The sequence below is a fragment of the Nomia melanderi genome, chromosome 9, assembly GCF_051020985.1.
Source record: "Nomia melanderi isolate GNS246 chromosome 9, iyNomMela1, whole genome shotgun sequence".
Lineage (NCBI taxonomy): Eukaryota > Metazoa > Arthropoda > Insecta > Hymenoptera > Halictidae > Nomia > Nomia melanderi.
Window position 1 is genome coordinate 11,055,963 of NC_135007.1, and position 23,694 is coordinate 11,079,656.

General features: G+C 40.0%; 1 protein-coding gene across 1 annotated transcript in view; it reads left to right on the forward strand.

Annotated features, from left to right (window-relative positions):
* Positions 1-23,694, forward strand: part of Task6 (TWIK-related acid-sensitive K[+] channel 6) — a 144,321-nt gene that overhangs the window by 96,263 nt on the left and 24,364 nt on the right. The gene's annotated exons all lie outside the window — the stretch shown is intronic.

The window sequence follows — 23,694 nt, forward strand, 5'->3', positions numbered from 1 at the left end:
AATGTATTTTTCGGAATGCGATCAAATCATTCGAAGTGACAATTTTATCAGCGACAGCTGCGCGGACTCCATTCAGCCCTGGAACGATCTCGACCGTGGAACGATAAAGACTCCATTTTTTTCGTGTCTCCGCTTTCTTTTTTTATACAGGAATTTTTATTTACCCTCTGCTACGCTCGCCGAATAGAGGAACGTCCGGGGAAGCTGGAAGAATCGCGCGGCGAGGGGGGAGGGATGATAAAAACACGTTTCATCGGACAAAAAAAAAGCAGTCTTCTGCTTTGCAATTCCAATTTCGCGTTGGACCCCGCGCGATGCAAGTCCCGCCACTCGTAAAAGAGAACGCAACGAGCACGTGATTTTTCGCTTCAGCCATTCGAAACAGCCTCCTTAAGTCGCCACGTCGAAAAATGGGGTACGAGATATGGCGACCGGAGGGAAACGGAATACATTCCCTTTGACGTTTCTTCTTTTTTTTCGAGCGTAATTCTATCGGCCTGCCTCTCTTCCTGCAGCGTATGAAACTCAAATGATACCGGGGATTTTTCTTTGCGTCGAACGTCCCGATCATCGACGCTGATGTTCTGAGACAGAGGATTTTTATACGGATTCACGCTTCTGCGGTCGGTACTTTTGAAATTGAAGTGCGCTGGAATACACTTTTGTCGATCGATGCTTGAAACCGATATGGAAAACGGATAACTATTTTATGAAGTATTACCTTATTCTTTTTTAAAAATAGAACAATGGCTGGTGAAGGTTTCTGGAAGTTTTAGAGATCAGTGAAGAGATGACGAATTATTTGTTGGGCGAACTACCATATTGTTTAAGGATTGAACATTTACGGAAGAACGATAAGAAACGAAATGATCTTTTGCCAATGCTCAATTGGAAATCCATTTCTCTGAACCGTTGGAATCCAGTTTACAGGGATTACTGTATGAAAATGTCATCCAATGGTGCCCGATTTTATTTTTAGCGGTCCAATCGCTTTCTTTGTCGATAGCACTGTCGATGTCTGGACAATCTGTGTATTTTGGAACAAACGCCGTCGTCGACTGTAATTGTGCACGCGGGACAATGGGTAGTCCCGATATTTAAACTCGGTCGGTTCATTGAATGCACGAATGCTCGGAAAGATTCAATTTAAAATCAACGACCGGTAGCCGGGTTGTTTGGCGCAGGGTTCACTTTGTCGACTACTTTTGCGCCCGCAGCGCGTCAACGCGTGTCTAAATTACTACGACATGCTTCTTTTTTCGTTTTATATGGAGAAGTATATAGGAATTCGAGAGGATTGCTGAAGCGCCGTATACGAAACTTGATCGTTTGAAACGACGATAAATAATTCTAAATTCAATAACTTCTACAATAATCAACGTCTACCAACACGTTTGTTTCATATTTTAATCGTTTAACTGAATTCTTCCGTAATATTGTTGTTTATTATCCAAAGAAGCAATTTGAATATTGTTAACAAGTTTAGTCTATACACCGTACGAATAAAATAAATCAGGATAAAATGTTTAATCTACACGTTATATTGGGTATTCCCTTTTTAACGGAGTGTGAAGGGGTTAAACTAATCTATAGGTGGAAACTTCTTTGATGAATATTTCATAACGATCTTGGAAAGTGAATTTACGAAGCTAATTGCAGTTGCAGCTGCACCTGTCCGGTTCCAAGGAACTTCAATTTCAACACCTGTACGTGTATCATGTGCACACGTTCGTCCGAACGATCGATAGAGCTGTTGACTTTACGCGTCATTTCCATTATTCGATTACACCATGTAGTATGCTTTCTCGCATAACACGGACGTTTGTTTTTAGTGTTCCGCTAACATGCCCGGAACAACAATGCAATACGGAAAATACCCAGTTTCGTTTAAACAAGAGGCGTTGTTATGTATTTTTCTAATTAGCCGGCTTTTTGTTCACTTTTCCTTTTCCGTTAGATGATCATTCTTGCCCTACAATTGGATTAACCACAACAGAACGAAGGAGGAGCTCTTAAGTTATTCGACATTCTACCTTGCATTATCTTTAATATAATTCATTTCAATAACAATTCCTGTTGCTTCGTATAACTAAATTCCACCTTGTACAATTACACCGAATCTCATAATTATTCATTGTACGGTACATTCCACGAAGAGAGATCAGATTTCCAAGGAAATTAATGTCTTTAAAAGTAAAGTAACAATTTTAAATTCATACGAGATTACTATCTACGTAACTATCCGACGAGAAGGCTATACAAATGTTTCCACGGATTAAAAACTCCCTTTGTAACTTAATACAGAGAATTTCGCTCGCTTTCCTTTTTCCCTAATTATTCTCATTATACTCTAAATCGCTGGTACACATTACCTTTTGATAAAAAGAAAACATTATTCTAATAAGCACATCGCTATTCCGCTTTCACTCGATGAAAAGATACAGATTATTCTGTTGCCTAAATTGCTGCTTTAGATTCACTTTTAATTCAACTAAGTTTATGCCAACGACAAAACCGTTACTCTACGTTAACTCTAAAAGGAACTGAGTCTATGCAAGTGATAGAACCGTTACTCTACGTTAACTCTGATAAAAAAAACTGAGATTCCGCTGGCGACCGTGTCGCTACACAATTCGACCTGTGGCTTACCGACGAGTCGCTCTGGAGAAGACCACGTGGACACGTCGCGCTTGATCCATTAATTAAACTATCCCATTCAACTCGGGGCCAGATATACCCAAATAATTTATTGATGCCGGCTCGCGCCGGTTACCGCGCTCGGATAACCGTTCACCCGGAAATTTCTGGGGCACTTGCAGAATATCGCACCTGCTTTCGATTCCAGGAGATTCCTGGGCCATGGTACTATTGTGCTCCTGCTGAATATTCTATACGTGATCAGGGACAACATCATGGCGGATGCAAACCGATCGCATTTACATGGTAACGATAATCTAACCCTGCCGTCGGAATCCCCCGGTTTAAATTCACAATTAAATCGTTCGATGACGACACCGCGCCGTCGTTAATTATCAATCGAAAACGGAAACGACCAGCGCTGCGCGAGAAACTTTTACTTCCGCCTCTTGTTTGATCGCCTAAAAGACCGGGAGGGTCCATTGGGTTGTTTGTCTTGGTTATTGATCATCAAAATTGTTATTTACTATATATACAGAAATGATACTGTGCACTGGACGTGTAAAATGAACTAACGAATGAAATAAAACGAAATGATAACAGGAAAGATACGTAAGACCCTTTTCTTTTCTATTTTTCAGCTGTGCTGATGTTTCATGTTGCCTTTCCGTGATCCCTGAAGGATTAGGAAGGATTGAAATCTAGCGAATTCATTTCCATCCGTTCAAGGGTTTCATTAAGTTGAAGAGTTGAGGAGGAACGTTAATTAAATGTTATTAAGGTTTCTCTTCTTACGGTCCACGGATTTGAGTTTATCATTAATAAGTAAAATACGTAGACAGGATTTTAGTTCGAACTCGTTCCTCCTGGCAAATTGCACGTTCCGTCATTTTGATCAAGGTATATGATAGTGACGTGAAACGTTAATTGGGCTGATTTTAATGATGTCCCTAGGGTAACGACGATACGTGGACAAGGCTAATTTTGATGGGTTCGGACTTAATGAGAGGAAATATTTCGAAAACTACGTTTGACGCAGGAGCTGTAAGGGTGAATGTTTCAATGCGGGTCATTACTCTTAACCTAACTATTATATTCTGGTTCTATTCACGAGCAGGACTCAAAGGATCTCCAATAAAAAGTGTGTAAATTAATCTTCGTCTGATGGAGATTAAATGATCCATTCATCATGATTATTTTTTAGATCCTTCATCTGGAAGGGTCGTATTTTAAATGCGAAAACTTTTGATTTTGTATTACCATAGTTTCCTTTTAACATAAGCTATATCACGTAGTAATGATTTTTTAAAGAAACAATACAGACGAAGTAAGCGACAATTAAGTTTAGAAATTACTTTACCTAATTAGAATTTTCCCCGCGTGGTTGTAATGGTATTCCCAAAAGGCTGTCCACAAGCGTGCCACGGCTTGCATAAAAAACAGATAAAAAAGCAATAGGAAACATGATAAACGAGATCCCGTTCCTGTCGCAGGGCGAACATCTTTACCAGTCGAGGGTCCAACCGGCGTCCCTTCGGCTCGCCTCTAAAAAAAACCGTAATCTCATTCGTCTCCCGCGAATTGACGTAGTTCTTACCGAATCGTCTACCCTTCCTCCGTCAAGAACAAAAAAAAAAACATCCATTGCGTATAGGAGGCCCATGAATATCCAGAGAGAAATTGATCCCCGTTAGGGGTGGGATCGTGTTCAATATGAACACATGAACCCCGAGCAATTTTGGTACCCAAATTTAGTTCCACGGACTTCGAATATTATTCATGAGTGTTTGTACTTACAAATACGTGATTCGTTAATAACATTTTGAACTCGTCCCGCCTGTACAAGGTGATTTCCGCTCATAGAACAGGAACCTGCGAGATCAATCATTCGAATGAATCACTCAAGTGAATAAAGTTGAAATATTCGAATTCAGGCTTTCGAATTAATAAAGATGAATTATTGAAATACATAAAGTTGAATTATACGAGCACATCATTAGAACAGATAAATCAATTTACTGTGGATAATGAATAACTGATATTCAGAATGAACGTTTAAATAACAAGAATTTAATCGTTCCGCGATCTCCTGCGTATTCGCCCGAAATAATTCTAATAATACCGAACTCTGCGTACAACACACGCCACGATTACCCCTAAGTTTATGGTATACTTCTGCTTAAAGCACTCATACAAGATTCGAAGCTACTTGCTCGAGTTTCAATTATACTCCACGGTGCCGCATATTTCTCGGACCATTCACAAAAGGTTCAAACTCCTTACCCCTAAAATCAAGTCTACCTAAAAGCATTGCTCTTCTTCAAAGCACCCTGGCTAAACTACCTAATCCAAATTCAACGGTACTAAATCGTGCCGTAAATAAGTTCCGTCGCAGAACTCGCTGCGAATGAGAATGACTCTCATTAACAAGGGGCTAACTCCGATTGAAATCCAGCATCGCCACGTTACTGTCTTCTTCAAAACCGATGACATAAAATACCTAATTACTCGGAAAATATCAAATTAACACTAACCGTACCAGGAACCAGTCGAATCGTCAAATTTAAAACTGCTTCTTCCGTTCATTCACATTATATCAATTCCTATATCCTCCGATTGATCAGTTCTCCAATTCTTGTCTTCCTGTTTCTGTTTCCAATAAGAAAAATTTGTTATCAAACTAGTTTACTTGTATTCTATAGTCATTTCACCGGTTACGTTAGGAAAACTGGTACGGTTAGTGTTACTTCCAGAGCTTCGAAACGCCTTAAAAACGATTATCTACTAAAATCAATTACCAAGCTAAAGAATTATCTAAAATCCGTAAGACAACTGAGGTCAAGTAAAGATGTTCGATAGTAATTAATAATCGTCCCTCTTTATCTTCGCTACAAAGGCATAAGCGATACGCGAAACGCTGATAGTTTTCGTAGTTAACGTGTTAATCAATTGAAACCTAAAATGTCTTCCATGAAATCCGCGGAATTACTTTAGCCCATCGCTAGGACCCCGAAATTAAGGTTAGCTGGTCGCTTCGCAAGTTGGCAGACAAGCTGAAACGCATCGAAACGAGCCGATCGTGTACAGCGGTCCCCCATGGTGGGTAAAACTTAACACATTTACCGGATCCGGTGACGTATCCGGGGATACGGGTTGACGTCACTGCGTGAAAATGGGCCACGGCCTCGTGAGCCCACCGCCCCGGCCCACCCCCACCCTCCGCTACCCGTTCGCCTCCTCGACCCCTCGATACCACGTCATCCTTCGTCCTGTTATTCGCTGCGGGATCCTGGATCGCCGCGACGGGAAGCGGAACGGCACCGGATACACGTGCAATTGTATCTTTCGATGGGAAGATCGGTAGGATTGAATTACACCTCGCACGCGCGGAAATTAACCTTTCGGTAAAAATTTCTTCGGTAATCGCGGTGTATCCGAGGAACACCGTCGCTTAACTCCTCGTCGTACGATATCGTGTTAATACTGAAACTTCGATTCATGATTCAGTTTGCGTATTGGCAAATCAACTTCTTTAATTCTCAGAGAAGCATATGTTTTTAACAATCGCGGAAAGAAGAAATAGGAATGGGCCATTTTGACCTGCTCGGTGGTAGTGTTAATAAAAATAAATGAATCTCGGTTTTCTTGAGTTAAATATTATATCTTAGCTATTGTTAGATTGTACACATGTGGATGAATATGGAATTCTCCTTTGTTCTGTTCTAGTTAATTATTAATGACAATGTACCTCTTGCGGTAATGTAATAAATATTAGTAGGTTTAGGGGTTGGCACTGGAACTATCGTACTAGTTGAGATGAGTTTGTTTATTTTGTAATTATTGGTATTATGAAAGTGTTATTTTAGAAACTAACGGTTTCGTTTGTATACTGTAATGAGTATCTTTAGAAGCTTAATGAACTTCGCTGTTGTAATTTTTATAAAAGGTACGCATCGATCGTGTTAAATGCTTGGTAGTTTCTTATGAAAAGTATGACTCCGCGAATGAACTACGCTTTTTTTTCAATAACTCTTCTGTTCACTGATTTAATTAAATACTGTATTTTCGAGGGAAAAAGTTCGCTTATTTGGGTGCAGTCTTTGTAAGTTTCATCAGGGAAATTTTATCTTATTTTCCGTGAGGAACCGCGGTCTGGTAATAAACGAAGCCACGTTCCCACCGTCACTAAGACGCGAGCAGAAATAGGAAAACGTGAATGTAGCGCATTCAATGCGGTACCGCTGGAACGATTAATTAAATTTCGTCCACGATGCGTTAGCCCGTGAATAAACGGAACAACGCGCTCTTACCGTGTAAAATTATATACGCCGATATTGTCTGATAAATCATTCAATTACAGGTTTATTCGTAGATGACTGTTATATCAAGGAATGTTCCGTTTAAATCGTAACAAAATAAAGAATCGCGTTTACTAATTAATTAATGCATTCACTATCTTACTGATCAAAGGACAATGCAAACTAAAAATAACCGTACAATTTTATGTCCATGAAATTTCAAACTTAAAATAAAATTTTGCGAGTATCGTAATGTAATTTACCGAACAAAATTTATAAACGGTACTAAAATGTATATACTGAAGAAAATGGTAAATTAATAATTATTTCGAGTATCTAGAATACAGATCTCATCGTTCCATAAAATTTCCCGCGAAGACTATAATATTTACCATTAGAAATTGTTCCTAAGACCGTATTTCGTGGTTATAGCACGCTACTCATCTAGAAACTATTTCCTAAGCATATTTACTCAATTCCCCTATTACATATTCCGATTTTTGTTCATTACAGTTTCAAATATTTAAACCTAACACCCATTTACGCTTTCTCCAGAATTCTATATTATAAATCAGAACGAATAGTTAAGTTTTCTATCTTGTACCTAACATATCAAATCTATTTTTCAAACATTATAGTTAATAATAATAATATTCTCTTCCTCCTACACTGAAGTTTCTCTTCACAAAATACATTCATTAGAGGTGAAATTTTCAGAAATACAATAAATTCCCCTGGTTAGTCGAGTATTGGTGAAACATTACCTTCAAATATCAATTCAGTTACAATGTTTATTTGTTCCTTATTTACGACGGGACCGGATAAACTCGAGCTAATGCACAGAAACGTTTTAAGTTCGTCGCGCTTTAATGGCTGCGCCGCCTCCATATGGTAATTACGGTGTTCCTAGTGCAAATTCCCCGAAGCAATCACGCATGGACACTGTGATGGAGCCTGGCTCGGGTATCGATAAACGACATAACGTAATCATTACACTGGTCTGGAATAACTCGGCTTTGACCGGTTTAATTCAATTTTGTCGAGTTTCGTGCGCAAGCACGCGTACCTTAATACACGCGACCATGTGTTTTTTAATCGTGGTCCTCCGAATTTCCAAGGAAAATAATGTTCCCCGATAAATTGCCGGTCGGTTTGTTCCTGCGGCAAATAAATTCGGTTAAAACATAAACATGAGGATAATATTTCCGTAGAACCGTATGCAAATGAATTTATGAGGATCGTTGTATAACGAAGATGACGTTAATTCATCGAGTATGCCGAAGCAAAATATATCAAAGAGGTTACTCGGTTGATGAGAAAATTTTGGCGTTTCTTGTACGTGGTTAACAAAACGTTTTCCTTCGAAACAAGTAACATCTGTTTTCAAACTATTACAACATACGAAGGACACTTCTTTCTTTGGTTTCACTTAGTTTTGGTCCAGCCAACGAACAGTTGAGAACATTTCTTTTTATTTTCCGTAAAGAAACGTCAAAACTTTTGTATCAACCTAGTGTATTTTACCGTTGTTATCTTCTCCGAATTCGTTTTCAGTTACAGCGCACGGAAGAATATCTAAGCAAAACCCGCAGTATAAAAATTGTTCGGCGAAAGCCCCGTTTTCAAAGAAATCGAATTCGAACATTTGGCGGTTAGCCAAATGGAAGTCGCGCTCGGCGAATTTTCAAAGTGGATTTTCCCGAAAAAACGAGGTTTCCAATGAAAAAAATTTTATTCCGCATTTTTTACTTATTTTTCCCCATACAGGGTAACCTCTCGTCGATTATCGAGTCAGCCAATTGCAAGTGCTCTCCATAAATTTTCAATTTTAACTGTATCGCGAACGGGGCTTTCAATGAACGAATTTGTTTCTACATTTTTCATTCGCTTCTTTATCGCCGGAATCATGGGACGCCTCGTTTATTCGGTGTTTCTGCGTTGGGTTCAACGAAACGAAGCACCGCGGGAGAGGAGAGGCATTCTTCGAGTCACTTCTTGCGAGAAGTGTTCAAGGGTATCATCAAACGCGAACGGAGGTAGAAATTTTGTGGTTCTTTCACGCAGAAGTGAATTAAGCCGATCAAAGAGTAATTAGTTCGACTTTGCGGGCTGGAACTTTGAGCGTCTCGTCTGAGATATCTTCCGGCATAAATATGGCAAACGTTTCTGGTCGTTTCTTCGGGTTTGTAGCACGCTTCATGCCGTTTACGTTGGTTACTTATTCCTTTATTGGAGATTCAGGAAACCTTCCAGTTGCTATTAATTTTCTAAATTAATTTGCCATCGTAGACTGAGGTGAAAGACGTTTCTTTATTCATTCGACAAGCATTTATCATTTTATCCAACAAATCAAATACCGAAGTTACATAGAAAACTTTAAGAGTAACATAATACGATGAAAAAATATTAATAAAACTCGATATTTCCATTGAATACTAAAAATATCGGAGAAAATAAAGGTTATAAAATAGTATAATCGATACGAAGATTTGCTTAACAAAGTTGTGTATAAAAATGATTATTCGTCACTGCGGAATGCCTAGAATAAAATTTGCTCAGCCTGCGTAAATATTTATACATTAAAACAATCGGATCGTTTCGCGCGCACGAAAATCAGATTACCCTCCGCGGGTCCGTGTCCAGATATTTTCGACAAAATGGTGGAACACATTCGAGGGTTTCGTAGGTACAAAGTAATTTGCGCTTGCAGCGGACATTACCGATAATGTTATCCTTTTTGTCAAGCTTTGTGGCGTAAGTAGCCCCGGTAAAACCAGACAACTATAGGTAGAAGAACAAAGGGCCATTGTTATCGCTGCCAAGTTACTGGATATGCCAGCTAATGTATACGGAATCGGACACGGGTGGACATTAAATGTGTAGAAGTGACTCATTATGAAGCTCTTAATTCCGGCGGACATTTTGAAATGAGGAGTCACGCCGCCGGAATGTTTACGCGGTGTTCCATCGAATTTTGCGACCATCGATTACATATTACAGCTGCGGACTTATTAATATTGACGCGTGCAAGGTAATCATTTGAAAATTGAACACATCATCGTTGTTAGTTTGAGTCGAAAATATTCAGTTGTTGGGGAAATATGACTAAAACTGTATAATTAAATTCATTCATTATTAACTGAGTAGCACCTATTTAATTAACTATCAATCCAAAATAATGTTATAGTTCTATCTAATATTATTAGTTCCATATATAATTAGAAAAGAAAAATAATTATAATCGATGAATGAATCCTTCAATCACGAAGTTTGTACAAATATAAACAAATCAAATTCACGTCTCCCAATTTAGTAATCAATTTAAGGGACACTGCTACTAATTCACTATATTTAGAAATTAATCTATCGACACAACCGAATACAATCCACTGTTGATCTCGCTGATTATATTCGTCAACAAATCTAACAGTAGAACACTGCAAACTCGTAAACACGTTAGGTTGCATTAACGTATTTACACGCACAGATTATTGCTCTGGATGTTCCGCAATATTCATCGAGAACATGATTCATTTACGATTAATTTCGCCGAATTTATCTGAACGCGGGTACACTTTGTTCCGCCACCGTATATATATTTCCCGTTAGTCCCCAGAATAATTCTGAGATATCGCTGTAGGTGTGCCGAAATGAATTGAGCCAAATGAATCGCATGAGCAACCGGCAGATAAGAGAGCGAGATGAGACAATACGAGTTCTTCGTTCCGAGAAAAACGATGGTGCAGAGGCTCTCATCGGCAGAGCTGCTAACGATGCAGCTGCGGGATTCGGGGCTGATATTGAATGAGCACCTTATTAACCCGGTTGGATTTCCGCAGCAGGCAACCGGAACAACTGCGATCGCAACTTTCTTATCCCAGCCGACCCCACGCACTCCTCTTCCTGGTCAATTCATTACGGCCGACCGATACTGTGTTAGCTCCCACCCTTATAACAAGTTACACTCGTGCCGAAGATTTCAATCTTCATTTAGCAGATACGAGTTTTATTCATGTCTAAGGGAATCCCCTGTATCCTTGGTTTCACTTGAAATATGGAATTCGTATCCACTGGTTTATATAATTTTTACAGGGAAACGTAGTGAACGTAACGCTAGAACTAACGTTCCAGTCGAAATGACTGTTTCGATGAATGATTTTAAAAATAAACAGTTCCATCGGACTATTATAATGGATGAAGGAACTGGAAATTTGTTGTGACGATTTTTGTAAGGATTACGTATCAGTTTTATTAACACGTTCGCAGACATTTCTATATTATAAATAATGCTACCCATCGCGGTGACATTCAGTTTGATGAACGTGCAATGATAATCAATTCAATCAAGTGATTTAATATTGTATTTTTTCCATTTTGTGTATTTTGCTCTGTGAAATCGTGCGGCGTTCAACGTGTTAAATTCTCGGTGGTTCTACTGTTGAAGTACCAATTGAAGTGTACATCTCTTTGGTTTGTAATGTCTTTCGTGGGTTGAACGAAATGAAATGAAGGTTGAGAATTGAAGGAATAAGAGATAATGAAAGGTCGTCGGTGTTACGAATTTTGAGAAGTGTTAGACATGAAAGAATGCCGGCGGACGTAATTAATATTTTGTTAGTCGCAGCAGACAGTCGTGAATGGAGCAAAACGATAGAACACGATTGTGAATTGAGATGGAATCATCCATTACGAAAGTCGGGAACTCCTCCTCTGTAGTTCGTAACTCTTTTCAACTTCAATCGGCGCTTCGAGATAGCAGCTTAACCCAGTGGGAAAGTTTTCGGGCCGAGAAGTCGAAAATCCTCGAGGACATCGAGCTTGGGCATGGTTCCTCGAACAGGGATATTGCGATTAATGAGATTATCATATTATAACGGAGATGGGCTTGGCGAAGTCGCGAAGCATATTCAGTTCGTAAAAAGTTGGAACAGATGGACATCTGTGCTTCTCGAAATTCCGTGTTAACCCCTGCGGACTTAAATTTATTTTAATCTGATTAAGAAACAGAGGCGAAACGAGTATCTAATTTTATATTTAACGTTCAAATTACCAAACAGGTCAAAATAACTCAATCCTAACTCTTTAACAACTGCAAAAAGAAATAGAGATAACAGATATTCCTCTAAGAAATTATTAAAGAAATTGATTCAACAAGTCTCGATAGATGCACCCTTGAAGTTTCTATAGAGGAATTTCAAAAGGTCCATTTAACTCTCGGTAGGTTTAGTGTTAAATCTCCTAATTGCACGTTACAATTTATATCCTTACTAATCTAACTGAGCAACATGTGAAGTTTGAATTCGCCTCGTAAGAAACATTTGAAATCGACATTGAACAATCAGGAAAATTTGAAAAGAAACTACTTAACATTGTAACGTTGATGTACAAAAAGAATTCTAGAACATGTTATCCTCTAAAACGATTACATTTACGAATTGCACCCTCAAAAATGCTGCAACCGTTCAAGCTGAAGCTACGGTTTCCACTATTCGCGAAATCGAACGAACTCTGACGCAGAAGGTCGGTTGGCGTCGTACGAATGCTAAACTTCGGCAGATGTTCATCGCAACGAAGTCGCAATTATATTGAACAAACCAGGAGAGAATTGTTGGTTCAGCGTGGCCGAATTGTTTTAAGAAACAAAGACCGATTTAACTCCCATTATCCCCGACAATAGTAACCATGGGCGAACGGTGTTCGACAATGGGCCAAAACAGGAGGATTAATTCGGGCAACGTTGGAATCCAGTGTTTCTTTCGCCGGGGATCCCATTAACGCGCGATGACGGGCCGGGCAAATAACAAAATTCGAGCGGGCGAGATTAATAAACCCCTCGTTCCATGGCGACGAAGCTTCTTTCCTGGCGGAATAATTTATTCTGCTTTTTGTTCGGTTCGCGAATAAAACTTTCCCCCTTTTCCCGATTCGCCTCGTTCGCTGGCTACGTCAGGGCTTTTTACAACGGAAGCGTACTAATTAAAACTACGACGGAACGGAGTATAAGCCTCGCTTTCTCCCCGCCCCCCTCTTCCGACTCTTTCCCTGTTGGAAAAAAAAAGAAAATGGTCGGGAAAGAAGTGACTCCGTTGTCCGTGAAAATGAGCGATTCTCTCGCGTCTGAATCGCTCTAGTCGAACGGAGTTCCTGTCTCGACAGCCAATTACCATTCGCCTTGAAACGATCTTGTCGCGGCGCGCTTCGAGCTTCCGCTCGCATTTCTCGCGCGGCTCGATCCGCTTCTAAAACGTCGCGTTGCTGAAAAATTCGAGAATCGAGCCGCGAAACTTTGTATTTTGACGGCGAGAATGTAATCGGGAATAATCGCGAGACATTAGCAACGAAATTATTTCGTCCAACTCTAATCATCAAAATTGTAATGATAATTATGGATACATAAACGTATGAGATAAAAGTAGCTATCCATCGTTTCAGACCGAAACACAAGCGACAAAAATCGATTTCCTGATGAAAATCAATAAGCTAGTTAACACGACTACCACGAGGAATTAGAGCGTTTCGCGTAGCATTACCCATCGTATCACAACAAAGGCAAATGGTATCAGAATTAATTATTAATAGTCTGGTATCATAGTTCTTAAGATATACTGTTACTTAGTTACTCATGTTACTAACCGTTTTAATTCGATATCAGTTTTCTTGTATTTATTTTCTAGTGATTCGGATGTTCCGATGATCGATGATTATCGTGGTCAACGTGTTACAAAGTCTCTGTTTAACCAAAATTCGCGAGGAACAAACTCCCGAGTTGTTAACACGGTTTGACAAAAATTCGTCCTTCGCGGTGTAGTTGGTGAAAGGTACCGCGAGGAAGGCAATTATAAGGGATGAAGAAGTGATTCAGCGAGAAGCGAGTACGGATGCACCCTGAAGTCGATTAAGTGCAAAACAGCGGCTATAATTGAGGGCATTATTTGAATGATGAAGGTCTTTGAAGGAACCAAGAAAACCGAGACAGTCGTTCCTCGAAGGCGGCGGCCCTATTACGCGTAATTGGTTCATTAGCTCCCATATCGGCTGAGCTATATTCGGCCGTTGTTGTCTGGAGGGGTTGGAAAGAGGGCGCCATGGCGCCCGGCGTCCCTTCACCCTCCGGATTCAATCGATATATGTACTACACACGTATACAGGGTGATCCGGGGAACGCGTAAATCTGACCCGTCACGCTGATTTCTTGCAAAATGCTTCATGGAAAGATGTTTCGCTGAGATTTTATTTAATGCGCTTCGGTTGACGTCAAATCATTGGGACTGGAAGGGTGGAACTGATTTCAACCCTTGTGGTGATAATATTTTATTTAGAAACTTTTCCATTTAGGAATTATATTATAAGTCAAACTGTTAAATAATATAAAATAAGAGAAGTGTAGATTGATTTTTTGTTATTGGAATAACTAAATTACTTTGTGACTTTAGATTTTAGATTCCTTGGAATATATAGGTTTGTGAACTTTCTGAAGCTTCCTATGGTAGTTTGTTAATTAATTTAGTCGCTCTGTTTATATGAAGCTTTAATTTTGGATTGAACGTGGATATTCTATTTAGCAAGTTTGTCGTTATAATAAAACGCCTGCAATTTATAATCAGTTACGCGCAATTTCAATTCGTTCTAATTTACATATATCACGTCTTAATTAATTTCACCGCGGAAACGTGACCGGTCTACAATTAAAATCTAATTTTGTTCGTGTACTAAACGGACATTTCGGCGAATAAAATCAGAAAACCGTCACTCCCCTGGATTCTAGTGTTTTACTGTACACATCGTGTTTAGAATATCACTAGGTATAAATTCTCCGCGGAATTCTTCTTTCATGCAACTTTATCGGAGTGGCCTAGATTTTTAAATTGTGCATAAAACCAATATTTAATATACATTCCCTAAGAAGGGCCATCGGTTTAACGTCACGCGTCGACGTTAATGAAATTTATAGAAAAAAACGGTTCCGCTGGAAAAATTCTGGTACGCTTCTCGTTATAATTCATCGGTCCTATAACTGTACGCAGACGCAGCGGAAATCTATAATTTACATCCATTAAATCGTAGCTTTGTGCATCGAGCACGTGCTTTGTGCCTCATCCCGAGATGAAAGTTTCATTATACAGACCAAAGTGATCAGCCCTATTTATTCAATTTCTTTTCAATTTCAATGCTGAACTACTTGATTCCTATTTCATGATTAATTATAATTTTATATCGTATAATGCGCTCAATTATCTTTACTGTTTATTTCATGGAATTAATCACGTTCGCGAATCAACGTTTTTACTTGACAGTAGCATACAAAACACCTAATTAAACAAAAATATGACCTCACAAATTTTCTCCAACACCGATTCGATTATTCGCATATCCAATTATTAAAAAGATAACAGATGTTTCTCCGAGAAATTATTGAAGAAATTGATTTAGCCGTACGAAAACTGGATTATAAATCAATGAAAGTCTCGGTAGACACACTCTCGAAATTTCTATACAGAAATTTCAGAAAGTCAATTGCACTGCTTGATAGTTTCGGTACTAATACTTCTATCTGTGATAGTGATAATATACAAAATTCCGGTTCTTTCTGTTCGTACGTAAACATATTTACGAGAAGAAAATCGCGTTATCGGAGGATGGAGTTCGCCATGCACAGGAAACGTTTTCATCGTCATTTGCTTTATCTTCGCTCGCGATTAGAACAATGAAGTAAGAGGTTCTGGCTATTACAAGCCGCCTGTGGCGTATAACGTCCGTATGGATGTAACACAGCCAAGGTCTGTTTTATCGGACACGAACACTGGCTCAAGAACAACACCGGTGCGTCTGGTAATTACATCGCCGTCGAATGTCCGTGATGAGGGTGAATGCTTGCAGAACATCAAGGACACGCTCGCAGGAACAGAGCGATACCGCGCCGCTCATCCATCGCTGGTCGATGCACCAACGAAGTGCGCGAAATTTCGCGAAGATTCCCGTCCTGCGCGACGCAACCGAACCGTACACACTGGATAAGGGTAAAGGACATTTCTGTTACCCTGGTGTATAGGTCACCAGGCATGCATTGCAAAAATTGAGCATTCTAAATGCTAAATTTAATGACTGTCACGAAAACTTCAGCATTTCATGCATCACTTTGTAGAAAATATAAAAAGGAACAATTATCAATTATTTGGTAGTTCTTAGGTTACACTATTATCTCGTTATTTAATTATCTTACGAATTATAATTGTCTTCAAGTAATTAGGAAGTTCCGGTCATCAGTGACCACTGTGGCAATCAACGTGTTAATCAGAGAAATAAAGAAATATAGTTACTTTGAATTATTCTGGAATCCTTCCTTCATCCATTGAATGAAATGTATGTGTTAAATAATTTATATGTCAAGCGTTTTAGTTGAATGTACTAGATTTTAACTTAAAAAGAAGAATCAAGGGAAATTTTTGTTTCCAAAGACAATGCATCTTTGAAACCGAGCGGAGAAATTGCGTTTCCATTACGGTAACCGCTGTGCGCTCGAGTAAGCATCGCCATAATTCGATCGAGACCGGGTTCGATGATAAACATTCTTCATAAATTCCTGGATTTCCCGTACTCGCGCGTGTGTTCGGCTGCTCGCGGTCCGGCATCGAGGGACTTACGTTGGAACGATATTCCCTAGGAAGTTGCATAAAACTTTCCGAAAACAGCTCAGGAACTTCGTGTCTAGTGGTCGTAACAAAGGAACTACATATCGATTGTGCACGCCGAGATTACGTCTTGGCGTACATTCAGCGTGGATATTACGAGTATAAACAGGAACATATGTGGCGCACCGTTACGCATCTCTAATATGGTTACAAAATGCCGACGATTTCGTTGGGATTCTAATGTTGCTGTAAAAACAATTGGATTGTCGTGTAATTAAAGATAAAAATAGAATTTTCGTATATTTAAAATCATCTGAAATTATTTGGAGAAGATTCTATAGAAAGTTCATGGAAAACTTTGATTTTGAAGCTGGATTGGATATATTCGAAGAATTGGCAATCGATTGGAACTAATTAGGAAGTCGTAAAACATGAAATCGACATAATCGAATTAACGAAACACGTAATCAGATTCTATATTGTTTAGTATAGATTAAAGTAACGTCGCACACCGGTTTTTAAACGGAGCAATAGAGAATTACTTCGTAGAAGGTGCAGCAAAACGGTCGACGTTAAAGTCACGAAAGCGTCTCATAATGGCGGCCTCCCGTCGCCGCGTAAATCGTTTTAGCGCGTTGCAGTGAAAGCTGTAGTTCCTTGACCATCAAACCTATGATATTAGAATGTTACTGCAATTGCCGCACTTCCGTGATATCGTTTCAATGGTTATAGAATGCGCGGTAATAAGGCGTTCGCTTCGAAAATTGCACGATAACGTTAAAATTTTCATTGGCCGTACGGAGTAACGCCGAATGTTACGTTTAATTCGATAAAGAAACAATATGAAACTAATCTAAAAACTAGAGATGATGTATATTTATTACACGAGATGCATTTAAGTGCATCGTAATTGTGAAAATTGTCAATTTCTAATAATAATATCTAGAACACAGATATTTATCGAATGTTACTCGTGCGGTGAAACGAAACTATCATTTCTTTGAATATTATGAAAATCTTCGATTGATCTCGTTTCAAATATTTGCGTTGCAACAACGTATTTTCCGTGCGTCGACGCGGGAAACAAAACACAGGACTGCCGAGGGCAGAACGCAAGTACCGAGTCGCAAAAATTAAAGACATTGGGGAACGTCAACTTATACTTTTCGGCGAGGAAATACGGCGAACCGTTTTCTGTTTATTTGTCGCCGCGGCTTGCAACTTCCAGCAGGATTCCGTGAAAAATAGGTTCCTGGGCGTTGCAGCTGTCACACGGAAAATGCTGGCGCCGACAGACATACGTCGCACAGGTCGGAAACGGATCCTGTGGAAAAGTCGAACGGAACAAGCTGCTGCATATGTACGAAATTTGTACTCGTCCGTGGAATCACCGGGAGACCGGAATAAAAATTAACTTCACCATGATCCGCGGCTATCCGATATTCGGATTTTATGATAGGGAACTTGTAACATCAAATTTGGATTAGTCTCGTCATGGGATATCGATCATCTGTCTCGAATGGGCGAGTATTAATAATCCAGCAGATATGAAATCTGAACCTCTTCAATCTCTTAATCTCCGAGCGAATGTATTAAATTGAAAAATCGGGAAATTAAAAAATTGGAAAATTGAAGCCCTTCGGCTAGCGGTACTCCTGTACAATTTAACCCTTTGCACTCGACAATATTTCTCATTACAAACATTCATTATCTTCTGACGAAATCTTAACAGTGTTATTCGCAACTTACATAAAGAAACATCTTGCATAAATTATAGGGCAGAATTGTCTTATATCTATGTTTCGTGTGTTTATACCTTATTTAACAGTTTATATCGATTTTTTCATTTTACAATGTTGCTGTGTTCTATATATTTAATATACACAAGCGAAGCATGAATATTAAATACCAAATTGTATCTCGCACTGAAACAGACTTACCAGAAAAGAAGCGAAAACGCTTTCGTCTATCAGATTCTAGAAAATCGAAAACATTGCGAACGCAGGGAACAGGGAGTTTAATGAACAATGCCGGATAGTAATTGCACGCGGAGAAGAATCCGATTGCGCGGCGGTTTGTCGCGCTTTAAAATCCACTGTGGACGATTGTATCGCGTTCCGTGGGTACGTTGACTTATTAAAGATAAACGAAGATGCCCAGATTAGGAAAGTTCCGAGCCAGCGGCAATACTAACCCGCAAGATAAACGCAGTAGTGGAAACGTGGTTCGTCTTAATAACAACACGGGCTCTGGAGAAGCAGTGAGAGATTTCGGGGTCCGAAGATGCGGCCGCATTCGCCACAGAAGCAATTCTCCGGTATACCCTTTTTTTACCTCTCTCTCTCTGCTCCCGGCAATTCCGTTTTTTACCGAAGACGCGAGTTAATGGAGAACTGCTTGAAGTTAAATAGAGATTTTCAGATTGGGAGGAACTCTAACAGGTGTAGCAGCCCCGGTAAACGAGGGTCCCTCTGTCTTTGATAATTAAGAAGAGACTAAAGACTCAATTTATATCCCTTTGTTCCCGAAAGAGGACGCGAGAATTGCGGGACACTAAATTATATAAAATTCAATGGTATTCAGTTACATTTCGAATATTCATTTCATTCTCTAGTTTTCAAATATACCATCGAACTGGACTACTTAATTGAGGAAATCATTCTTGTCAGCGGTATTTTAAAAGTGCCACTTTTCATTCAAATCCAGCTACTGTAGCTTTAGCATTAGATAAAGATCTAGTTCCCGCGAGCACAACTTCGCGGGAAAACAAGTTTCCTCGTCATTTTCAAGACGTTTCGCTCGAAAACGATGACCGAGGCGAAAAAAGGTACAAAAATTCGTTGCAACGCGATCTGAGCGGTACACAAGATGAAACGGAGCTTCCGTCCACATTCCATTCAATTCCTGCACCGTAAAGCGCTAATAGATGACGACCGCGTTTCTTTCGGTTGCACTTTTACGACCCGGCGAGAGTGAATACTCGGTTTTAGTTTTCACGCGGCGAAACGTAAAACAAGAGAACACCCCGGGTTTGACGATGCACGTAACACCCTGTAGAATGCATAAACGCAACGGTTGCGTGGCTCGTTAAATATGGAACGACAAGAAAACGGTCGTTGCATGGTAAAGCGGTAAAATGGTTATTATTAAAACGTCATACTCATATAATACCACGCTGCAACGATTCCAACACGCATGCCACACAAAACACACTGCCTCCTGCGTGTTATCAGATTTCAAGGACTCCGAGACACAAACTATAATACTCGCCATTGCAAATCCCCTGAACGCAAGTTCTCAATCCGTCAGTTTCAAATAGCAAAAACAAATCATCTGTAATCACCACGTGATTCCCCTGTTTTCAATTGCATCCTTTTTATTTTAAATTCTACGCAAACATTCCAATACGTTCGCCAGAAAAAGAAGCAAAGTACGCGAGAATTCGACGCGCATTCGAACGATGTTATCAAACAGCGAATATTAAAGAGGAATTTCGGCGCGGCAGGAATTTTTGCGATTGCCGCGCAACGAGCTGTCGAAGGGATGCAACGCGGCCGTCGACTTCGGCTGCATCGGGCAACGGTGAACCGGCTCGTTGCCCGTGAACCGAGCCATCCGTGCGCCCGTAATTCGGTGCGCAATAATTCGCGATGCACGAAGACGATGCATACCTTTTGCATTCCTGTTGCATCCCTCATTCTCATTTCAGCCAACAACCCCTCGTAATTTCTGCCCCACTCCGCCGTGTGTCCGGCCATTCGCGCCCACCGGCCGCTGTCACCGCGCCGCTCGCCGCCCTGCGTTCCATCGCCCGGTGCATCCACCTATCTCCCCGCACCTCCGCCCCTTTCCCGCCCTTTCATCCCCTGCTCGTCATTCGAGCGGCCGGCCGGCGTGACCAACTTCGCTCGCACGTCGTCGCCAGGGACAGGCTGGCTTGCTTATTAATGGGAAGACTTGTTGCACCCGTGTATCGTGCATCGTTGCATCCGTATGCGCATCGATTTTTCACTTTTTCTCGATTTCCAATTTACTCGCGGATATTTGACGTATCGCTGGGACGAATGGGAACATGTAGACTAGTAATAAGATCTTTGTAACTTGTCTCGATTTTGATTGTCTTGAAAATAAGGGAGAAGTTAGTTTGAGAAAGACTTTTTGGGAAAGATTGGGTGAAGTAGACGTGTAGAACACAACAGTGGAACATCCAAGTGCATTAGGCAGAATTGTTTTGTTGTTGGTACTTTGTTAGGGAAGAGTTTTGCGTTTCACTATAGTTGCGTTTGTTGGAAGGATTTACGATTGATAATTGGAATATAGAATAATGGAGAAGTAGAAAGAGAAATAGAAAAATAATATTCAATTTTAGTTTGAAAATCATGTGATAGTATAAGATAAATTCTTCTTTTCCAATATCTTTTCGATATGTAATATTGCTCTCTTCCCTATTTAAGCTCTCTCGTTACTGTCGATGTTTTGATGCAGGTGCTGGAAGAAAGAAAGCACCGGGAGTCAATACATATTCCCAAGCACGTGTACACAAAATGAAAAAGCGACCCGTGAGATCTAGTCGTACGAGGAGTCCTTCCTATCCCCTAATGTAATTGGATTGACAGTGGAGTAAAACAGGGAGTATCTTTCGTCTATCTCGTTTCTAGGGACAAGTCAGCGTGTTCCGACCAAACGGAACGCATAAAAGAAAATTCAAGACGCACCGTGGAACATTTAATCATCGAATTACATAATTCACCATTACACTTCCATCGTGTCCAGTTTTCTTTCTCGTTAGTCTAAAAAAACGAATGACGAGGATGAATATACGTGGCCCCGTCCGGGTCATCAATTTTAATACAAGAAGGGAGACAATGGCGGAGCAAACATTCAATCAAAGCTTTTCATTCTCCCTTTGTTTTCCTACGAATAAAAAAACCGAGGAAAAACGATTCGCATGAAGGACACTCTAGGAAGAGGGAGATAGGAGGAGAAAGGGAGAGGCTAACAACGCTAACGACTCGAGCAACCTGTCCAAAATAAAATTCCTCTCGAGTTTCGAGCCTTTGTAAAAACAGCGTCAAGTAGTGTCTAAACGTTTGGAAATTTTATACATCATCCACCTAGCCGGCGCCTCTCTGTAAACTTTTTATCAGCAGATGCGAGGGCTTAAAAGAGCCGAAGAGAAAGGTAACTAACCCCGTCCGGATGGTCGACGGCGCTTTGATCCCTCGCGAACCATCTGGTCCAACGATTAATGGTCAGTTTCTAAAAACAACTTTCGAATTTTTAGCTTCTGCTACTTTCTCTCTCGCCCTGATCTTTTTTTGTACACTGTCAATTGATGCATATTTTCATTCATTATTTTCCGACAACGAAATCGCAGCAAGAAGCAAGGAAGAGAATCGCTTCAGTCGGAAACAGATTGAAGTAGTATGCAAGAAGTTGGATACTTTTTATTGTTCGTTGAAAAATCTGGTAACTTCTTTTCTAACGGCGCAGCTTTCACAGTAGAATAAAGTAATAATATTTCTAGCATCAGTTATCATTTCCTTAATATTATTCGTTTCTACAAAAATCTGCACGCTAATCAGTATCATAATACTGGAGATTAATGAAGTGCATAAAATGTCGTGTTCACGCATCCCTCCGAGTCATTTTAAAGAGTCTCGGTCATAATTAGGACAAAGATAAGGAGAGAATTACAGTCGAGTGTAAAAAGGGTCTCGGTTCTTTGGAGTGATTCCAAGACCGTAGTTATTACTCTGTGCATACAGAAACAGAAGGATTAGCAACGACCACTTGCTAATTACTCAGCCTATATTCGAACGCTGCAACTGCCCTTAAAAAAAGAATGTACTCCGTGCCAAGATCACTTTTCGATAAGCCACTTCGGCCATAAAGCAAACGATTAATTATGGTAAAAGGAGGCTTAACGCGAGCAATGACGGTGTCTCGAACTATGACACGATTTCGCTCGTCTTTTCAAGATGAAGCTTAAATTTCTTTTCATTCCAAGTCGAAGGGAAATTCCCGCGGCGAAATAAAATTACGGAATAAGATCTAATTAGAAAGTTCAAATAAAATAGTCTTTAACAGAAAGCACAATTTCCAAGGAAATTTATAATATATATTCGCTTAAGCGACTGATGATATTTTTCCACTACTTCAACTACTTTTACCCTCAACCAGCTCCGCTCAATAAAATATTTTCGATATTAACTCTAAGCTAACTGGATACACATTACAAAACCACAGAACCTTATAAAACTCTCTTAAATGTCGAGCAATAAAACCCGTCGTCCTATTGACGAACGCAACAAGGTAGACTGGCGGGATCAATATCCCATAAAATGTGCTGAATACTCTGCGTCATTCCGTTACGCACTCGATCAATAATGATCGCTAATAAGCACAAATAATTAACATAAGCATTAAGCAACTGGAGTATCCTATCCGACTAAATTCAGCGTAATTAAAAGACACCAATAACCGGTGCCGCTTGAAATCATCGGATCCATTCGGCAATTACTCTCGTAAAATCGGTCCCCGTCGCAATCCCGCGGCGGAATGTGCCCATAAAATACGATCGACCCTCATAATCCGCCATCTATCTCGTCCTAGCGTATCTGTTTGCGCGGCTGCATTCGTATAATGCTCGGCTAGTTCATGAGCTCTATGCTAGGGCCGTTCCTGCGATCGAGGCGAAATTGATTCCTAACGGGAACTTCTACGTTTTTCTCTTGGTCTGATTAACTCCTTGCACTGATTTCTTTCATAACCGCGCTTGATGGAGCTGCTTCATTCTCTATACGTCGCTAGAAAAAGAAAAGAGTACCACGCTCGTTCTGTATGCATCTACGTTTGCTTCAAGAATATTGTTGAGTGTTGATTAAAGAAAAAACATACATTGACTGTGCACATCGTTGAGTTTCATTAATTTTCTTCTTTTCTCGACTATCGAGATTTGTTGTATGTACAGTATAGAAGTGTAAACAGAAATCAGAGGAGGCACAATTGACACGAAGCCAGACGCGAACAGAAAAGCACGGAACGCCAATGATAAATTAGAATAATTCTAAGTTACAATACGCTGATACTGAGGTCTCTAATTTGCATGTCTCATTGAAGAAATTGAG